Below are 21716 nucleotides of genomic sequence, written 5' to 3' on the forward strand. Positions count from 1 at the left end.
CTTACCACTGTGAAATATTGCAAGTATGTGAATAAATTACAAGTACGTCATACTGTTATGGAAAATCGAGCAGTATTCAAACCCATAACACATTTCCAGTTCGCAGCATGGGTCTTCAACGGGAGGACAGCAGCTCATTTGGTATAAGCATGTAGATTGAATACGACACTGGCTTGTACCGGCTCTGCAGGCAGCTTTATACCGCTCTGGAGATGGAGGAATCATACCACAGTACGTGACTTCGTTGAGGGGGACGTGCTTTCGGCTCGATGCGGTGTGCTCGCTGCCGGGTAAACTTTTGTGGCACCGCCGGTTGTGGAAGCGAGTACATTGTCTAACTGGGTCAGTGCTTACAGCGTGACTGGTGCTAAATTTCCACCAAAAAAGTCGTGCGGGCAGTGCGTTCACATACCACCCTGTCAGTAGTGTACTGTGTGTATCTCAATTCAGGGAAAACCACTGCCGCCATATTCAACTTCCGTAGGCAACCACGTGTTGATTGCAGAAGTCGCTATCGTACTGCAGCGGATTGTTCGTAAGAACACAGGTGCATCATCATTTGTTGCAGGTCGTGGCTGACGTTTCACATGTGGCTGAACACTTCCTATTTCCTTAAATAACGTAACTATCCGGCAAACGGTCGGGATACTTGGATGGTGTCGTCCAGGATACCGAGCAGCATACATAGTACATGCCAGTTGGGCATTTTGATCACAATAGCCGAACATCTACACGATATCGACCTTTTCCGCAATTAGTAAACGGTCCATTTTAACAAGGGTAATGTATCACGAAGCAAATACCGGCGGCACTCGCGTAATTTTTCGTGATACCACGTACTTAGTGGTTCAACTAAAACATTCATATTTCCTTAAGTACTACACGAATATGTAATAAAAAATGGGGGTTCCTATTGAAAAAAAACGCAGTTGATATCCGTTTGACCTATGGCAGCGCCATCTAGCGGGCCAACAATAGCGCCATCTGGTTTCCCCTTCAAGCTAGACAAGCTTCGTTCTTTGTAGTTTTTTCGTTTGATGCTTTTTTCGTGAGATATTTGGCCCGGTCACGATCAATGGACCACCCTATATACAGGGTGTTACAAACAGGTACGGCCAAACTTTCAGCAAACATTCCTCACACACAAAGAAAGAAAATATGTTATGTGGACATGTGTCTGGAAACGCTTGCTTTCCATGTTAGCGCTCATTTTATTACTTCTCTTCAAATCACATTAATCATGGAATGGAAACACACAGCAACAGAACGTATCATCGTGACTTCAAACACTTTGTTACAGGAAATGTTCAAAATGTCCTCCTTTAGCGAGGATGCATGCATCCACCCTCCGTCGCATGGAATCCCTGATGCGCTGATGCAGATCTGGAGAATAGCGTATTGTATCACAGCCGTCCACAATACGAGCACGAAGAGTCTCTACATTTGGTACCGGGGTAGCGTAGACAAGAGCTTTCAAATGCCCCCATAAATGAAAGTCAAGAGGGTTGAGGTCAGGAGAGCGTGGAGGCCACGGAATTGATCCGCCTCTACCAATCCATCGGTCACCGAATCTGTTGTTGAGAAGCGTACGAACACTTCGACTGAAATGTGCAGGAGATCCATCGTGCATGAACCACATGTTGTGTCGTACACATGTTCTAGCAGCACAGGTAGAGAGTATCCCGTATGAAATCATGATAACGTGCTCCATTGAGCGTAGGTGGAAGAACAAACTAAAATGAGCTTTAACATGGAAATTAAGCGTTTCCGGACACATGTTCTTTATTTGTGTGTGAGGAATGTTTGCTGAAAGTTTGGCCGTACCTTTTTGTAACACCCTGTATATATCACTGAAAATCCACTTGAGGAAGTGTTGAGTATAACTGTCTAAATATTGATGAACAATACGTCCTTAGGACGGTTTCCTGAAATAACGTAAGCGTTCGTTCCTGACAACGGCCAGATGCGAGTACATCGAAGGTTACATATGTGGATGCATCTACTTAGCAACAAGGAGGCAGGCAGATGATGGATGTATTGTCGTGAGGTTGATAATTGTATGGGATTAAATAAGGCCTGCTTTGGTAACAGCGCCTCGCAATAATCCAGTGGCAACGGAGCACGCGCAACCAGCGAACTGGGTGCGAATGTCTTCGACAGAGGCCGCCAGCGCCACGTATGCTGGAGGTAGTCTGCGGTTTCAGAGGCGCCAAGTTAAAGGCGGCTGCCAACTAAAGTTAGCTGTGTGTTGACTAGCTTAGCAGCTTCACGTGCGGGTATTTGGTCCTTTCAAGGAGAACACGCGTAAGTGCCATAACACGATTTCCCAGAAATTTCGCTCAGTGAAAGAGGCGTCAAAATAAACGACCACGTGTCTCGGCGTATCCATAGATAAGCGACAGTTTTCGAGGTACTTAATGTGCTTATTAGCGAGTAAACAATCCGACCGAAGCGGTGGCACAGTGGCTAGCGTCGTGGCTTTACACTTTTTCGCTCCAAGTTCGAAACCCGATTGTTACTTTTACTTTTGATTGTTGTTGTTGTGGTCTTCAGTCCTGAGACTGATTTGATGCAGCTCTCCATGCTACTCTATCGTGTGCAAGCTTCTTCATCTCCCAGTACCTACTGCAACCTACATCCTTCTGAATCTGCTTAGTGTATTCATCTCTTGGTTTCCCTCTACGATTTTTACCCTCCACGCTGCCCTCCAGTACTAAATTGGTGATCCCTCTATGCCTCATAACATGTCCTATCAACCGATCCCTTCTTCTAGTGAAGTTGTACCACAAACTTCTCTTCTCCCCAATCCTATTCAGCACCTCCTCATTAGTTATGTGATCTACCCATATAATCTTCAGCATTCTTCTGTAGCACCACATTTCGAAAGTTTCTATTCTCTTCTTATCTAAACTATTTATCGCCCATGTTTCACTTTCATCCATGGCTACACTCCATACAAATACTTTCAGAAACGACTTCCTGACATTTAAATCAATTCTCGATGTTAACAAATTTCTCTTCTTCAGAAACGCTTTCCTTCCCATTGCCAGTCTACATTTTGTATCCTCTCTACTTCGACCATCATCAGTTATTTTGCTTCCCAAATAGCAAAACTCCTTTACTACTTTAAATGTCTCATTTCCTAATCTAATACCCTCAACATCACCCAACTTAATTCGACTACATTCCATTATCCTCGTTTTGCTTTTGTTGATTTTCATCTTATATCCTCCCTTCAAGACACTATCCAATCCGTTCAACTGCTCTTCCAAGTCCTTTGCTGTCTCTGACATAATTACAATGTCATCGGCGAACCTCAAAGTTTTTATTTCCTCTCCGTGGATTTTAATACCTACTCCGAATTTTTCTTTTGTTTCCTTCACTGCATGCTCAATATACAGATTGAGTAACTTCGGAGAGATGCTACAATCCTGTCTCACTCCCTTCCCAACCACTGCTTCTCTTTCATGCCCCTCAGTTCTTATAATTGCCATTTGGTTTCTATACAAATTGTAAACAGCCTTTCGCTCCCTATATTTTACCCCTGCCACCTTCAAAATTTGAAAGAGAGTATTCCAGTCAACATTGTCAAAAGCTTTCTCTAAGTCTACAAATGCTAGAAACGTATGTTTGCCTTTCCTTAATCTAGCTTCTAAGATAAGCCGTAGGGTCAGTATTGCCTCACGTGTTGCAATATTTCTACGGAATCCAAACTCATCTTCCCCAAGGTCGGCTTCTACTAGTTTTTCCATTAGTCTGTAAAGAATCCGCGTTAGTATTTTGCAGCCGTGACTTATTAAACTGATAGTTCGGTAATTTTCACATCTGTCAAACCTGCTTTCTTTGGAATTGTACAACTGTAGTAGGTGTGGGCTTCGTGTCTATCTTGGCCACAATAATGCGTTCACTATGCTGTTTGTAGTAGCCTACCCGCATTCCTATTTTTTTATTCATTATTAAACCTACTTCTGCATTACCCCTATTTGACTTTGTATTTATAACCCTGTATTCGCCTGACCAAAAGTCTTGTTCCTCCTGCCACCGAACTTCACTAATTCCCACTGTATCTAACTTTAACTTATCCATTTCCGTTTTTAAATTTTATAACCTACCTGCCCGATTAAGGGATCTGACATTCCACGCTCCGATCCGTAGAACGCCAGTTTTCTTTCTCCTGATAACGACGTCCTCTTGAGTAGTCCCCGCCCGGAGATCCGAATGGGGGACTATTTTACCTCCGGAATATTTTACCCAAGAGGACGCCATCATCATTAACCATACAGTAAAGCTGCATGCCCTCGGGAAAAATTACGGCTGTAGTTTCCCCTTGCTTTCAACCGTTCGCAGTACCAGCACAGCAAGGCCGTTTTGGTTAGTGTTACAAGACCAGATCAGTCCATTATCCAGACTGTTGCCCCTGCAACTACTGAAAAGGCTGCTGCCTCTCTTCAGGAACCACACGCTTGTCTCGCCTCTCAACAGATACCCCTCCGTTGTGGTTGCACCTACGGTACGGCTATGGGTGTATCGCTGAGGCACGCAAGCCTCAGCCTCCCCACCAACGGCAAGGTCCGGGGTTCATTGGGGGGGGGGGGGGGGGTGCTTTTGATTTTGTTTTTCATTTATCTTCCCAGGTCCGTTGAAGACCTCTACACGAATGATTTTCAATTTATAATGAAACAATGTTGTTCTTATTCGTCTACTAATTGTATGCCTGGTGAATAAATTAAAAAAATACATGAATGGAAAATTATTTACAATCGTTTTCGGTGAAATTCATGTAGTGTACCTTGATTTGTAATCATCTGCAACAGCCAGTTTTCGGAAATTCATGTGAGAGTCATACGGTGAAATTGTCGCTGTGGCAAACTAGCATCGTGAGATGCTCGTACTGTTCGGATGTTGTATCTTCGGAATATTTCCACGATCGGTGTCATCCAAGGAAACGTAACAAATTTTTCTAAAGAATAAACATAAAAATTTAATATAGTAACTAAGAATTGCTATAACACTGAAATATAAGTACATTAGAATTTAAAAACTTTGTAAGCCCCGAAAAATCATTTTCATATATATAATAAATTTACGACACTTATTCTGAAACCCAGTTGTAATTTTACAATAAATGTAACGCTCTCGAATCCCCTAACTTGATAAGAACCATTCGTGTAACCTTGTATGCGTATAGGTAGATACATGAAAATATTAAAATAAAGTAAAATAAATAAAATCAAGAATCGGGTTTGGAACATGGGGTACAAAAATGATAGGCCAAGCCGCTAGCCACTTCGTCACCAGTTTACCTGGGTTTATCGCGAGCTAAAAGGCATCTACATTACGTCGAAAACTTTGACGGTCGTTTCCTTGGAACGGTGGAGTATCTACAGATAAGCCCAGACACGTGTTCGCTTATTTTGGCTCTTCTCCCACTGAGCGAAGTTTGTGGGAAATCAGATTATGGCACTTGCCGCGTCCTCCTCATTAGACGTTTGTGTGTTTAAGGGAACCTCTTCTTGTGTGATCTCCTGATTACGTACGTGATTGACGTTCTGGTCTCGACTGGTCTTTGCTCTTCGGACGTTATAATTTCCGCTGCTGACAACTTGGCGCTGCTACGATATAGTAAACTGATGAATCTGAGCGAGCGAAAAAAGCAGATAACTACTATGCAGTTAGGTATATCTATTTATTTATTTACAAGACTTTGTAGACAAACTGAAGCTTCTGCAAGTCAGGGTACCACTAAACCTCCCCCGAACTGTATCTTAATGCTTTGAGAATTATTATAAGATACTGGAGATATTTGCATCAGTCCATGAATACGCCACATCGGAGAAACGGCTGCTTACAGTTCATTTAAAAAATGGTTCAAATGGCTCTAAGCACGATTGGACTTAACATCTGAGGTCAACAGTCCTCTAGAACTTAGAACTACTTGATCCTAACTAATCTAAGGACATCACACACATCCATGCCCGAGGCACGATTCGAACCTGCGACCGTAGCGGTCGCGCGGTTCCAGACTGAAGCGCCTAGAACGGCTCGGCCACAGCGGTCGGCCACAGTTCATTTAGACCTGATCTCATCTAGCTACTGGAGGTTCCCCTGGCTGTAATGCTAACGTCGGAATTGTCTCTGAGCCCCAGAACATAATTCCTAGTTAGGAATAGCAACATATCCCCTTAGCATTTTTTAAACAAAATGTATAATACGAGTCGAAACATAATTAACATTAACGGTACAAATTGGCTGAATAGGGTGAACAAGTAAGACCTCAAACAGCCGCCACTCTCCGTCAGAGGTGAATAGAAAAAAAGGAAAAGAGAAACTGGAGACGAGATTTGTGGTCCATTTATTACCTTCTTTTATTGCCTTATGACGACAATGACAAAAGCATTTGGAAAAACAGTAACAGGCTACGACCGCCAAGTGGTAGTACTCGTCATAAGGTTAAAATCACATGCTGCAAGTGGTGACGAGTTGTTCCTATTGCGCTGTCACTTGCAGTGACAAAGCAACGGGTACGTCATGCCACCACCTGTAGTAAGTGCTTTCATCTGATGATGATCATTGGCTGCCCGCTGTTACTATACCATGAAATGCTCTGTGACTGTTTTCATAAAAAAATAAATTTAAACATTCAATGAGTTCTAAAACGTCAATTCCAAAGGAAACCACACAACCAGCTATAAGGAGCGACTGGTTGGCGTTTGCGAATGTGCAAACCGTGTAACGCTCTAGAGGGTTATTTGGGTGAAATACGTGGTCCCAGTACACTGTGCCACTTCATACATCGCTGTCAGACGTTAAGTCGTTCTCCTGGTGAAAGTCCGTCTGCAGTGGCTTCTTTGTCGCTGTGACGACAAACTCTAATCTTCCTCCCGTGTGAAATAACAGGCAATTTGATGGTAGCTGTTGTAATATTTAGCGTTGTTTACAGATGTACTCTATTCCTTACATTATTATCGGAAGCTTAGAAGCGTGACGCAAGCGCAAGGGGCTGGAACATACGTAAATCGATTTTCCATTAAAACAAGAGTAATAAATATTTCAAACGTCCATTGTAGTGGAACATAACAGAGACGACTTTTCTGCGTGTTCTCTTGATACAAGAGGAAAATTGAAAAAATGTAAATTGCCGCGCAATTCAATTTACTTTCGCATGGCAACTGTTTGTAGAATGTTATCCCGGGAATAGCAGTCGTGTTTTTACAGAAATAAACTTCCTCTTTTCTGATAGCTCCATAAATAACTTTATCTCAAATATTACGTGTTTTATCGATGAGATACGTTTCCCTAAGCTCGATAACCTTTGATGTGCTGGTGGCTGGAATAAAGACAAAGATCTCAATTAAATAAATATTTCTATTGTGACAGCGTTTCCGGTAGCAACTGATTCTGTTCTCTCATGCGTCTTTGGTGTTCCCTACAGGCACTCAAAAAATACTACTGCTTCGGTAAATGTCTCACCATGTAAACGAGTTTGAATAATATGAACTAGTATTGGACAATACTAGAATAATCGACAGTTAAGGGATGTTATAAAAACGTATTGAAACTCCTAGAAAAGAATGCTTATATCAGAATCCAGATACCGGTAGAAAAGGCTAAGGCCGTAAAATGAAACAGTATCTCAATCCAGCTATGCGTTACCTTTGCGAATACAGCCGTATCTTCCATTCAGAACTGTGAAGAAAATAGAATGTCTATCATTTTGATTAAAATATATTCTTAACAATTAACGATTGTGATTTATGTTACAAACAATATGGAAGTATTCGACTGTGACACTGACGTATATTTTCGGTAAGCACGTAATATGATTCGCTTTGACATAGTATATCATAAGACGTTCCTTATGAATAGACCTACTACGAAGTATGGTTTCTTAAATAACAGCAAACTGGTATACTGTAAGAGAAAGGAAAAAGGTAACGATCTTTACAAATAAAATTTCTGTTGGGCCAACGAGTGGCTCCAGTATTCTCTTTGCACCATGTCTTTCTCAACATATGCTCAGAAGCTCTCAGTGTTCAAGTTTGTAAGCGAAAACAATCGGTATGATCGCCCGAAGACTGGTTTCATTCGAGTCTCCACGTCGGTTTATCCTGTGCCACCTTCTTCATTTCCGCGTAATTGCTGCAACAAGCCGTGGTCTTCCGCTACAAAATTTTACCCCCTGCGCTGCCCTCTATTTGGAATTCCACTTCCTATCAACCGGTCCCTTCTTTTAGTCAAGTTGTACCGTATCGTTCTTTTCTACCCCATTCGATTAATAACTCCTTTATTTTTACACTCTGCACTTGCCTCTATTTGGAATTCCTCTTCCCATCAACCGATCCCTTCTTTTAGTCTAGTTGTATTATATATTTCTTTTCTACCCTATTCGATTCAGTACTCCTTCATAGGCTATTCAGTTTCCCCATCTAACCTTCAACAGTCTTGTGTAGTTCCAGGTTTCATAAGCTTATTTTCTCTTGTTGTCTGAACTCTATATGGTCCACGTCTCACTTCCGCACAAAGACTACTCTCGTTAAAAATACTTTCAAGAAATATTTCCGAAAACCTAAATTTGTGTTAAATCGTAACATATTTCCCTGTTTGAGATACACTTTTCTTGCTACTTTGAGCCTGCGTTATAACGCCCAGTACTTCATCTAACACCGGAAAAACACAGAACTGTTAGGAATGAGAATGCTTTAAAAATATCGGATGTTCTTTTGTCATTCACGACAACATTACCATCCATTTCCGAACTTCCAGCATGCTGGAGTAACTGCAGGGCAGCAACTTGTGTAGAACGGAAAAACAGCCAAAGTTGTAAATTTCTTTTTTATTTACTTGATGACTACCTTCGGGTCTGGACCTATTTTCAAATCATCCAGCTAGTCAAAATGGTATTTCCAAAAATACAAGAATCATGTCAAGATAACAAACAAGTACGTATAACGAAGTGCAAATAAGCTGTTACAGACCATACAGATATACTTTGTAGCTGTTATTTCCACATTGTTACGCGCATATGTTTGTTATCTTGACGTGGTTCTTATATTTTGGGAAATATCATATGAACTATCTGGATGATTTGAAAATGGGTTCCGACTCGAAACTAGTCTTCAAGTGAAATTTGCAACTTCGCCTGTTTTTTCGTTACATTGACTTTTCATTTCATTTCACGACATGGCCGCTTGGCCAAAGAGCTACACAGCATAGTTCAGATCTGTATTATTCTTGCAGACCATACCACCGTCAGATTAATCTCTCAGCGACTCGAGAGTGCAGTAAGTTCAACGAATACGCTTTTTGTGTGGTGGTCCAGCGGTAGAGCATGTGGATGGAAACTCAGAGGCTGTAGGATAGAATCCCGGCTGGATCATTCTTTTTTACTCAGCTTTTTAACCTAGAATTCATCTCTCAATGGCGTGAAGATTCACCATAATTTAAACGTCGCTTGGAATCCACGTTAGATTGTAGTTCACCTTTCCCTGGTTGGATAATTTTTAAGGACGTACAAGTCACTTAACTGTAAGCTACTTGTATCAGAAATACATACCGCAAAAACCTACGAATCCAAAACCTGTTTTATTTCTAATTCTTTATGTGTAAACTAAAACGTCTTCCGAAAATCTGTTTCAGCTTTCCTTCGTTCATATTAAAAGAGCTTGGCACTGCAGCGCAGCAAATGACTCAACGTTAAACTTTCTACTTGCCTTGAGTCAAATACAGATGCGAACACAATTATTTGCGTTGTGAGATGAAAGATATTATTTGTTTGGACATTCCAAATTATTCAGAAGACTGGTAAACGAGCCTACACTCGCGAGAAAGAGATTTAGGCCTTTTAGAGATCATATAGACATTGGGACAGTCTCCTTGAATGGGCTTTAGAAATTTCTTGCGGATGAATGCACAATATTTCAAAATATTTCTCCAGATTGTTGAGGGACACATTTCGAAATATGTTGACAGTTTCAGACTGTCAGTTTCAGCTTCCCTCAGATTAGCAATCACAGTTCTCACTTTTAATTCACTGAAAATTCTTCGAACAATGGGCAGAAAGTTACTCACATTTAAGGTATCGTAATAAATATGACAGGTAACGAAAAGACAGCAAAATGAGATTTTCACTCTGCAGCGGAATGAGCACTGATATGAAACTTCCTGGCTGATTAAATCTGTGTGCCGGACCGAGACTCGAACTCGGGACCTTTGCCTTTCGCGGACAAGTGCTCTACCAACTGAGCTACCCAAGCACGACTCACGCCCCGTCCTCACAGCTTTACTTCCGCCAGTACCTTGTGTCCTACCTTCCAAACTTTACGGAAGCTCTCCTGCGAACCTTGCAGAACTAGCACTCCTGGAAGAAAGGATATTGCGTAGACATGGCTTAGCCACAGCCTGGGGGATGTTTCCAGAATGAGATTTTCACTCTGCAGCGGAGTGTGCGCTGATATGAAACTTCCTGGCAGATTAAAACTTTATGTCGGACCGAGACTCGAACTCGGGACCTTTGCCTTTCGCGGGCAAGTGGTCTACCGTCTGAGCTACCCAAGCACGACTCACGCCCCGGCCTCACAGCTACACTCCGCTGCAGAGGGAAAAACTCATTCTGGAAACATCCCCCAGGCTGTGGCAATGCCAAGTCTCCGCAATATCCTTCTTCCAGGAGTGCTAGTTCTGCAAGTTTCGCAGGACAGCTTCTGTAAAGTTTGGAAAGTAGGAGAAGAGGTACTGGCGGAAGTGAAGCTGTGAGGAAGGGGCGTGAGTCGTGCTTGGGTAGCTCAGACGGTAGAGCACTTGCCCTCGTAAGGCAAAGGTCCCGAGTTCGAGTTTCGGTCCGGCACACAGTTTTAATCTGCCAGGAAGTTTCAAGAGACAACGATCTTATCATCAGATTGCGACGTGAAACTTATAGTTAAATGTAATCAAATAATTCTAACAAATTGGTTTCCCATAGTCGTTTGAGAAGAGTTGCATAGAGAAAAAACACGCCAGTCGAAAATGTGTTGTTTTATTTTTTTATCCTAAAAGTAAGACTTTTCCGAAAAATTACTTCAGCAACTTTGCTTCATTTACATACAGTATGTTCTTTCGTCAGCGCTGTAGATGATTCAGCTTTCAACATTCTGCCTTCCTTGAACCAAATCTAGACGTGGACACGATTGTTTGCGACACACTGAGAAGATTCTGTCATAAAGAATTCCAGACAAGGTACTGTGGCAATGAGTCTCAACAATGCATCACAATCTTCACAAGAGGTGATCTGCAACACAAGCTTAAGAACTAGAAAAAAATGTTCAAATGTGTGTGAAATCTTATGGGACTTAACTGCTAAGGTCATTATTCCTTAAGCTTACACACTACTTAACCTAAATTATCCTAAGGACAAACACACACACCCATGTCCGAGGGAGGACTCGAACCTCCGCCGGGACCAGCCGCTCAGTCCATGACTGCAGCGTCCTAGACCGCACGGCTAATCCCGCGCGACAAACAAGTAGAATATACATGCTTTTTTTGTGTTTCCTCTTACTTGTGCCGCCTCAACCAGCTTCCGACACGTACTGAATCATTCACACAGACTTACATCCTTGATTCGCATACATTATTTACGTTGGTTATGAACATATTACACATCACGATGTTCACCTATCATTGCCATGACGTGTCACTGCAAACGCCAATTCTATATTTAACACATAACGTTCATACCGTCAGGTAACTTCCTGGTGTTCGCTGCTTACATCGTTTAAGTTACATGAAAGTGCTCATAATCATTCACTTACCGTTGTTTCCTGAACTCTGTTCATAACTATACGCAGCGGCCCATCAGCCAAAAACTCCGAAGACACTTGATGCTACTGCCGGAATGCGGGCCACGTCTCTAGATGGTTCTAATTCGAAATTCATTGCAGTGTATCGGGAACATGCAGAAAAACCACTGCGTCGGTTCAGTAATACTGAATGAGGTTTTGCACTGAAGTTCGATTTACCAGGGAGCGGCCTGGAATTATTCTGCGAGTACAAGGCCAGACCATTAGCACTGCGTGTCGACGCCAGACAGTGTGGACGCCACTCGACAAAGAGTGACCTGATGCGCTTCTGGACGAAACAGAAACACTCTGAAAGCGTAACTGGGGTACGGATTACACGGACGTGCTCACGGTGACCGCTGTCGTCTTCATACAAGCAACAAAACGAAAGGACAACAGCACCGTTTTTCGATGATAAACAACAAATGAAAATTTTCAATTGTATTTGGACCTACGGATGCTAACAATGGGCTGAACACATCTTCATACCTCACAGGTATACTCTCTTAGTTTTATGATTCCAAAAAACGTCAGTTGCGTTATAGTCCTGAAACAACCCAAGAAAAAGTTTTGGAACTTCGATGCTCCAACAAGTAATATACTGACCTTCTTAGTAACCTGTCCAGTTATTTGTTACTGTGGTCCAGTGGTCATAAAATTAAACTAACGAAGCTATTGTATTTTTTATACGTTTGTTGGCCTCTGTCAGGAGGGTGGTTCTTGCTTTTATTACAGAGCTATTTTCGGTCATGTCTGGACTGAATATGATTCTGCACGACCATTCGGTATCACTAAGGGCCTAACCCGATTCGTGGGGGATGGTGACACTCAAAGGTTGCCTATGTAACGTCATCTGGGGGCAGTAAAAATTTGATTTTCAGTACTTCATTTAATTGCTCAACAAATTTAATAATCTGAAATACTGTCATCAGCGTAACTAAAGGCGTGAATATCATCCAGATTATATTCATCTAGTATTTGAGAATGAGATCACTTAACGAATTCCAACAAACTTTACTCATAATTTCAAACGTTTGCGAAATATTTTCTCGCTGACACCCAGCACAAAATGATGAAAGGGAAAAAAATTATCGCCTAATATATTTTCCTAATATATTTTTTCTGAAGTATATACATCCAGTATTTGAGACTAAGGGCACTTAGCGACTTCCAATAAACTTTATTCATAATTTCAAACTTTTCTCGCTGACACCCATCACAAAATGATGTAAGGAGAAAAAGTTTCTCGCCTACTATGTTTTCACTGAACAAATGGCTCTGAGCACTATGGGACTTAACTTCTGAGGTCATCAGTCCCCTAGAACTTAGAACTACATAAACCTAACTAACCTAAGGACACCACACACATCCATGCCCGAGGCAGTATTCGAACCTGCGACCGTAGCGGTCGCGCGGTTCCAGACTGTAGCGCCTAGAACCACTCGGCGACCTCGGGCGGCTTTCACCGAACAAAAGTTGTGAGAATTACTTCAACAGTTATATTGGTAGATAACATGCCCGCGACAGGAAAATAAAAGTTCCCGATTAGAGTCCCGGCCCGGCACACAGTTTAAATTTGTCAGGAAGTTTCTAATCAGCCCCCACACTGCAGCAAACTGAAATTCGTTTTGTTGAGCCTTCTCTGACCCATTTTCGGATAAGAATTGCAGAAGGTTACCTATTCACATTTGTAGCATAACTGGGCACTGGTTGCTTCACAGCTAGTGTATAGTACTAACAATACTATCTCGTCTCCTACCTTCCGAACTTTACAGAAGCTCTCCTGCGAACCTTGCAGAACTAGCACTCCTGAAAGGTTCGCAGGAGAGCTTCTGTAAAGTTTGGAAGGTAGGAGACGAGGTACTGGCAGAATTGGAGCTGTGAGGACGGGTGGTGAGTCGTGCTTGGGTAGCTCAGTTGGTAGAGCACTTGCCCGCGAAAGGCAAGTTCCCGAGTTCGAGTCTCGGTCCGGTACACAGTTTTAATCTGCCAGGACGTTTCCTATCAGCGCACACTCCGCTGCGGAGTGAAAATCTCTTTCTGGAAATACTGTCTGAGTTTATATTTCATTTAACACATAGTGTGTCTTACAGTGTTCATAAGAGATGACCTTAACTTTATCGATTTATACCTTTGCTGTCATTTGAAAATTTGAGATCAATGCTAGTGTATATTTTTCATCTGCGGTTTTTTTTTAAGTACATGCAAGTGCACAATACATTTCGTCTATCGGATGAAATCTGGGATCTTTGCGATAGTAGCGGTTTGTTCTTTGCTGTTCACTCACTCCGCCATAGTTAACCTTGATTACTCAGTGTAGTTACTCACTGCGTGATTCGTACCAGTATGTAGGCTCGAACATAATCCTTTTGAGACTACAGATAACAGAATCAGTACCTTTGGACTCCACTTCTTAGACGGACTGGTAGACAGGTTAGGGCTACCGTCATATTCCCTTTCGACCATTTCGAACGAGAATTGTTACTGTCGAACTCAAGTTCTGCTATCTGCAGAAAATTTTTACTTCAAATATTTTTTTTCATAGCTAGGATAAGAGAAGAGGAATATTCGAGGCATGAGAAGACACTGAAACGAGTTATATTTGGCCTTCGCCTGCAACTGAAGTTGGAAATTAGTTATTAATTTCGGTAAGACATATTCTCTGCCCTACGTAGAGCAGTTACTCGAGAATCATATTCTAAGCCCAAATGACATTACGTTAGTTGAGTAACAAAAGCCTCCCTTAACAATCAGTTTGGATTCAACAGAAACGGCTGCGTTGGAACGTGGCTTGCTACGTTCATGCCCGACGTCTTGCAAACAACAGATGAGGTCTTCCTAGATTTCGTCTTCCTAGATTTCCGAAAGTTTTTCGATATTGGTCATAATGGTTCAAATGGCTCTGAGCACTATGGGACTTAACTGCTGAGGTCATCAGTCCCCTAGAACTTAGAACTACTTAAACCTAACTAACCTAAGGACATCACACACATTCGAACCTGCTACCGTAGCGGTCGCGCGGTTCCAGACTGTAGCGCCTAGAACCTCTCGGCCACCCCGGCCGGCTTTCGATATTGTCCCAGATTGTCTGTTGCGGAATGTCTTCAGAGATACGTGATTGGCTCGATGAATATTTGACTAATGTAACGCTATAAGTTATACTAGACGGCAATGTTGCACAGAAAGAAAAGTAACATCGTGTATGCAACCAGGAACCGAAATAGGACCTCTCATGTTATCAGTTTTTGAACAGTACAGGGTGTTTAAAACTGTCACGCACTCGAACAGGAGTCAGTAGTGACCCAAACTAGAAGAAAATTCCTATAACGATATGTCTGGAAATTGATACCGGTTGAGATACGGGCCAGTCTGCCTTCTGATTCTGATCTGTTATTTTCGAGGACGTACACATTACAGGCAATGCTCTATGTTGTTACGACACATCCTGATACACCCTTCAGCTCTTCTTCGCAGTGAACTTCGCACTCATTCAGATATGACTTGCTCCAATGGAACTGCGTCACTTGCATTGTTCAGACGCGCCTCTAACGTATGTACGTTATCGATGGATTGGGCATAGACAGATGACTTTAAATGTTCCCGTAACCAGAAATTCAATGGATTCATGTCCGTTGACCGACCGAGGTGGCGCAGTGGTTAGTACACTGGCCTGATTTAGGTTTTCCGTCATCTCCCTAAAATTGCTTGCGGTAAATCCCGGGATGGTCCCTTTGAAAGAGCACGGCTGACTTCCTTCTCCATCCTTCCCAAATCCATGGGACCGATGACCTCGCTGTTTGTTTTCGTCCCCCGAATCAACCAACAAACCAACCATGTCAGTTGAACTAGGAGGCAATGCTATTCGACCTCCTCGACCGTCTTATTGCCCATTAAAAGTCGCGAAGAGGTACTGTCGCACATTACCTAGGAAATGGGATTGTGCCCGGTCCTGCACAAATGGGGTTGTGCCCCGTCCTGCACAAACCACAGTTGTAGTTTTGTTTAGGAGTAACGTTTCTCAAGAGCTCTGGTAATTATTCGCGCAGAAGTCGGCGATATGCGTCACCTATTAATCTTTCTGGTAACGTGCATGGCCCCATGAATGTGTCACTGGCAATTCCACTTCATGCATTTATACTGAAACGAGCCTGATGCCTTGTTTCCATTGTTTCCATAAGACCTTGACAATTTGTATCTGCTTACAATTGCGGAACTTGGTAACATAATACACTGAAGAGCCAAAGGCGGTGGCACCTGTGCCTAAAGTCGGTAGGGTCCCTTGGGAACGCAGAAGTGCCACAACACGACGTACCAAGGACTCGACTAATGTCTGAAGTACGTTTGGAGGGAACTGGCACCATGAATACTGCAGGGCTGCCTATAAATCCGTAGGATTACTAAGTGGTGGAGATCTCTTCTGAACAGCACGTTGCAAGCCATCCGAGATATATTCAATAATGTTCATATCTGAGGAGTTTGGTGACCAGCGTAAATGTACAAACACAGAAGAGCGTTCCTGGAGCCACTCTGTAGCAATTCTGGACGTGTGGTGTGTCGCATTGTCTTGCTGGGACTGTCAAGTCCGTCGGAATGCACAATGGACATGAATGGCTGCAGGTGATCAAACAGGATGCTTACATACGTGTCACCTATCAGAGTCGGATCTAGACGTATCAGGGACTAAATATTACTCCAACTGCACACACCCCACACCAATACAGATCCTCCATTAGCTTGAACAGTTCCCTGCTGACATGCAGGGTCCATGGATTCATCAGGTTGTCTCTATACCCGTACACATCCGTCTGCTCAATACAATTTGAAACGAGACTCGTCCGAACAGTCAACATGTTTACAGTCATCAACAGTCCTATGACGGTACTGACAGGCTCAGGCGAGGCGTAAAGGTTCGTATTGTGCAATCATCAAGGGTACACGGGTAGGCCTTCGGCTCCGAAAACCCATATCGATGATGTTTCGTTGAACGGTTAGCACGCTGATACATGTTGACGGCAACAAATTGCGGAAGGGTCGCATTTCTGTTGCGTTGAACGATTCTCTTCAGTCGTCGTTGGCACCGTTCTTGCAGGATCTTTTTCTGACCGCAGCGATGTTCAAATGGTTCAAATGGCTCTGAGCACTGTGGGACTTAACTTCTGAGGTCATCAGACCCCTAGAACTTAGAACTACTTAAACCTAACTAACCTAAGGACATCACACACATCCATGCCCGACGCAGGATTCTAACATGCGACCGTAGCGGTCGCGCGGTTCCAGACTGTAGCGCCTAGAACCGCTCGGCCACCTCGGCCGATGCAGCGATGTCGGAGATTTGATGTTTTACTGGATTCTTGATAGTCACGGTACACGCGTGAAATGATCGTACGGGAAAATTCCCACTTCATCGCTACCTCGAAGATGCTGTGTCCCATCGCTCACGCACCGACTACAACACCACATTGAAACTCACTTAAATCTTGATAACATGGCATTTCGCAGCATTAACCGATCTGACAACTGCGCCTGACAAATATAGGCGTTGACGACAGCAGCGCCGTATTCTAACGGTTTACATATCTCTGTAATTGAATACGCTTGCCTATACCAATTTTTCTTGACGGTTCAGAGTATATTCTAAGAACACCGAGTGACCATTCTGCTACCGACATTGTATTTATAGTGCAGGGAGCACGGCAAGACACATTAGGGCACGACGGAGGCATAGGCCTATTAGTTATGTTTCAACTATTCAGATGTGGAACACAGCAGCGCATAAAATGGGTAATATTGGTACGATTTATCCCGTCATTTAGCGGCTTGTGAAGTTCACTGCCGGAAAAAATGCAACTGCCAATAGGCCTATTTTCAGTTGCACCAGGGTGTAGTATGTCAATACTGAGGGGTTTTACTGTTAGTGTTCATTTGCCACGGTCATCGGCGATCGTAAGGCAGTCATGAGGCGTGTGTGTTCACCCTCTGTTTTGACTCTGCTGCCAGTAACTGCGCTAAGTTTAGGGGGCAACAGTGTTTCCAACACTCATTCAAAGACGAGAACGCGCTGCTGTTGAACAGTTTCAGCCATTTGAATGGTGTCCCACTAAGGGCCTGTAGGATTCTGAATGGACATATAGACGGATTGCTTCACATTTTGGGCGCAGTGTATTTGTGGCGTGTCCCTGCTTCCAACAGTGGTCTGTGGAACATCTCACACCCCTAGACCAGTTTCTGGTGGTCGACGTAGTACAGGCACACATCAAGATAGACGCATTGAGAGAACTGCATTGGTTAACCGATCATCATGCAGGGCCGAAATACAGGCACATGTTGCATCTGTTGCTTCATCAGAGACCATTGGGAACTGTTTGCTTGCAGAAGTATTAAGATCACGTGTGCCTCCGGCCAGGCTTGCAATGACATCACGACACACCCAAGCATTCTCACTTCGGTGTCGTGAAAGAGTTGATTGGAGTTTCTGCCTGTGTGCATGTGACGAGCGTTCACGTTCGTAGCGTATACATGGTGAGCCATCTGCCCCAGAACGCATCGTCCATGACATGCGTGTCCCACCCCAGCCTTTCCGGCGTGGGGGGAGTCATCAGTTCCATCTCAGTCACATTTGGTGTAACTGCAGGGTGAAGTAACAAGTGCCCGCTACATTTTACATTCTGATATCGCCATTTTGTTCTCATTCCTTCAGTAGGAAGATGATATGCTTTTTCAAAAGAAAATGCGAATTTACATGGGGCTGCTGTGACGCAAAGTGTTCTTCGTGGTGCACAAAAACTGTTTTGGGCAGCAGGTTTACCAGATCCCTGGGCAATTGAACACGTAACGGACATAATTAAGTGGGAATGTACTCGTTCTCGAGGGCCTGCAGTAAGTATTGCCGAACTGTAAAAATAGGCACAAGGTGCTTGGGACAATCTATCGCAGGATGCCATTTGAGAATGCACGCCAGCATTGCCACCAGACTGGGATACACTGTGTGCTGGTGCTACAGTTCGGGCAGCCTTTGCTGCGACGTGTTTATGATATATTTCTACAACGATGGACTACGTGTCATCTCACTTGTCAATAAAATGACCTTGTCCTTGAAGGTGGTGTATTTTTTTCGGCAGTAAGTATATGAGGTTTATAATTTATATAAAAAACAGCTACCAGCCACATGTATGGTTTAAAAAGGTTTATTATCTTCAGATAATAAACCTTTTTAAACCATAGATGTGGCTGGTAGCTGTTTTTTATATAAATTATAAACCTTAAGTACAACAGCCACGTTTCTTAACATGTCGACTTTCGACAAAATAGAGTAAGTATATGGCCATTAAAATTGCTACACCACAAAGATGACTTGCTACAGACGTGAAATTTAACCGACAGGAAGAAGATGCTGTGATATGCAAATGAATAGCTTTTCAGAGCATTCACACGAGGTTGGCGCCGTTGGCGACGCCTACAACGTGCTGACATGAGGAGAGTTTCCAACCGATTTCTCATACACAAACAGCAGTTCACCGGCGTTGCCTGGTGAAATGTTGTTGTGATGCCTCATGTAAAGAGAAGAAATGCGTACCATCACGTTTCCGACTTTGATAAAGGTCGGATTGTAGCCTATCGCGATTTGGGTTTATCGTATCGCGACATTGCTGCTCGTGTTAGTCGAGATCCAATGACTGTTAGCAGAGTATGGAATCGGTGGGTTTAAGAGGGTAATACGGAACACCGTACTGGATCCCAACGGCCTCTATCACTAGCAGTCGAGATGACAGGCATCTTATCCGCATGGATGTAACGGATCGTGCAGCCACGTCGCGATACCTGAGTCAACAGATGGGGACGTTTGCAAGACGAACAGTTCGACGACGTTTGCAGGAGCATGGATTATCAGCTCGGAGACCATGGCTGCGGTTACCCTTGACGCTGCATCTCAGACAGTAGCGCCTGCGATGGTGTACTCAACGACGAACCTGGGCGCACGAATGGCAAAACGTCAGCATCATGATGGTCGCATCCGTGTTAGGCGACATAGCGTCGAACGCACATTGGAAGCGTGTATTCGTCATCGCCATACTGGCGTATCACCCGGCGTGATGGTATTGGGTGCTATTGGTTACACGTCTCGGTCACGTCTTGTTCGCATTGACGACACCCTGAACAGTGGACGTTAGATTTCAGATGTGTTACGACCCGTGACGCTACCCTTCATTCGATCCCTGCGAAACCCTACACTTCAGCAGAATAATGCACGACCGCATGTTGCAGGTCGTGTACGGGCCTTTCTGGATACAGAAAATGTTCGACTACTGCCCTGGCCAGCACATTCTCCAGATCTCTCACCAACTGAAAATGTCTGGTCAATGGTGGACGAGCAACTGGCTCGTCACAATACGCCAGTCACTACTGTTGATGAACTATGGTATCGTGTTGAAGCTGCATGGGCAGCTGTACCTGTACACGCCATCCAAGCTCTGACTCAATGCCCAGTCGTATCAAGGCCGTTATTACGGCCAGAGGTGGTTGTTCTGGGCACTGATTTCTCAGGATCTATACACCCAAATTAACGTGAAAATGTAATCACATGTCAGTTCTAGTGTAATATACTTGTCCAATGAATACCCGTTTATCATCTGCATACCTTCTTGTTGTAGCAATTTTAATGGCCAGTAGTGTTGAGGTAGAAGTAATGATGTAAATGTTGATAAAATTATCGTTTCCACCGAAAAATGTTTGTGGTACGGCGAGGCTTTCTTCGTGCAATGAAATAGATGCGTCTTCCACTGCAAGAATAGATCATTTCGGCTATCATCAAGCAGTATTCCAGATAATTATATACGGTGAAAGCGATTAGAGGAATGCTGTTTTACCCGACACGGTACAGTGGTACAGCAGAACAACACATGCTGTCTACTTCCAGGAAGTCGATTTCCTCCTCCACTCAGGAATGAATGCGGGGCTTCAGAAATTTCCGGCGCTTTTACGACGAACAGAGAACACTAAGCACCGCACTTAACTAACAATGGCGCCAGCATAAACAACGCTCCACTGAAATCTAATTAACAGTGGCCGCCACGCGTGGCGCGAGTACAGGGGGCGCAGGGCGTCCTTTGTCCGCCGGATGTAATTGCCAATTAAATACACGCCCATAAAACGCGCGGCTAATCAGCGCTGTTCCGAGTGTGATGCGAGCAGTCGAACGGCCGCGTCAGCTCCGCCCCGCCCGCCACCTCTGCAGCCGAAAGGCCTCTCCCTGACAGGGCTGACGTCGACAAATCTCCGCGGTACGCCTATCCTTAGCTACTCTACCCTCCGCGCGGGTCAGTTACTTGCTCTTTTCCTAATACACTCCTGGAAATTGAAATAAGAACACCGAGAATTCATTGTCCCAGGAAGGGGAAACTTTATTGACACATTCCTGGGGTCAGATACATCACATGATCACACTGACAGAACCACAGGCACATAGACACAGGCAACAGAGCATGCACAATGTCGGCACTTGTACAGTGTATATCCACCTTTCGCAGCAATGCAGGCTGCTATTCTCCCATGGTGACGATCGTAGAGATGCTGGATGTAGTCCTGTGGAACGGCTTGCCATGCCATTTCCACCTGGCGCCTCAGTTGGACCAGCGTTCGTGCTGGACGTGCAGACCCCGTGAGACGACGCTTCATCCAGTCCCAAACATGCTCAATGGGGGACAGATCCGGAGATCTTGCTGGCCAGGGTAGTTGACTTACACCTTCTAGAGCACGTCGGGTGGCACGGGATACATGCGGACGTGCATTGTCCTGTTGGAACAGCAAGTTCCCTTGCCGGTTTAGGAATGGTAGAACGATGGGTTCGATGACGGTTTGGATGTACCGTGCACTATTCAGTGTCCCCTCGACGATCACCAGTGGTGT

The sequence above is a fragment of the Schistocerca cancellata genome, chromosome 8 (genome assembly GCF_023864275.1).
Source record: "Schistocerca cancellata isolate TAMUIC-IGC-003103 chromosome 8, iqSchCanc2.1, whole genome shotgun sequence".
Classification (NCBI taxonomy): Eukaryota; Metazoa; Arthropoda; class Insecta; order Orthoptera; family Acrididae; genus Schistocerca; species Schistocerca cancellata.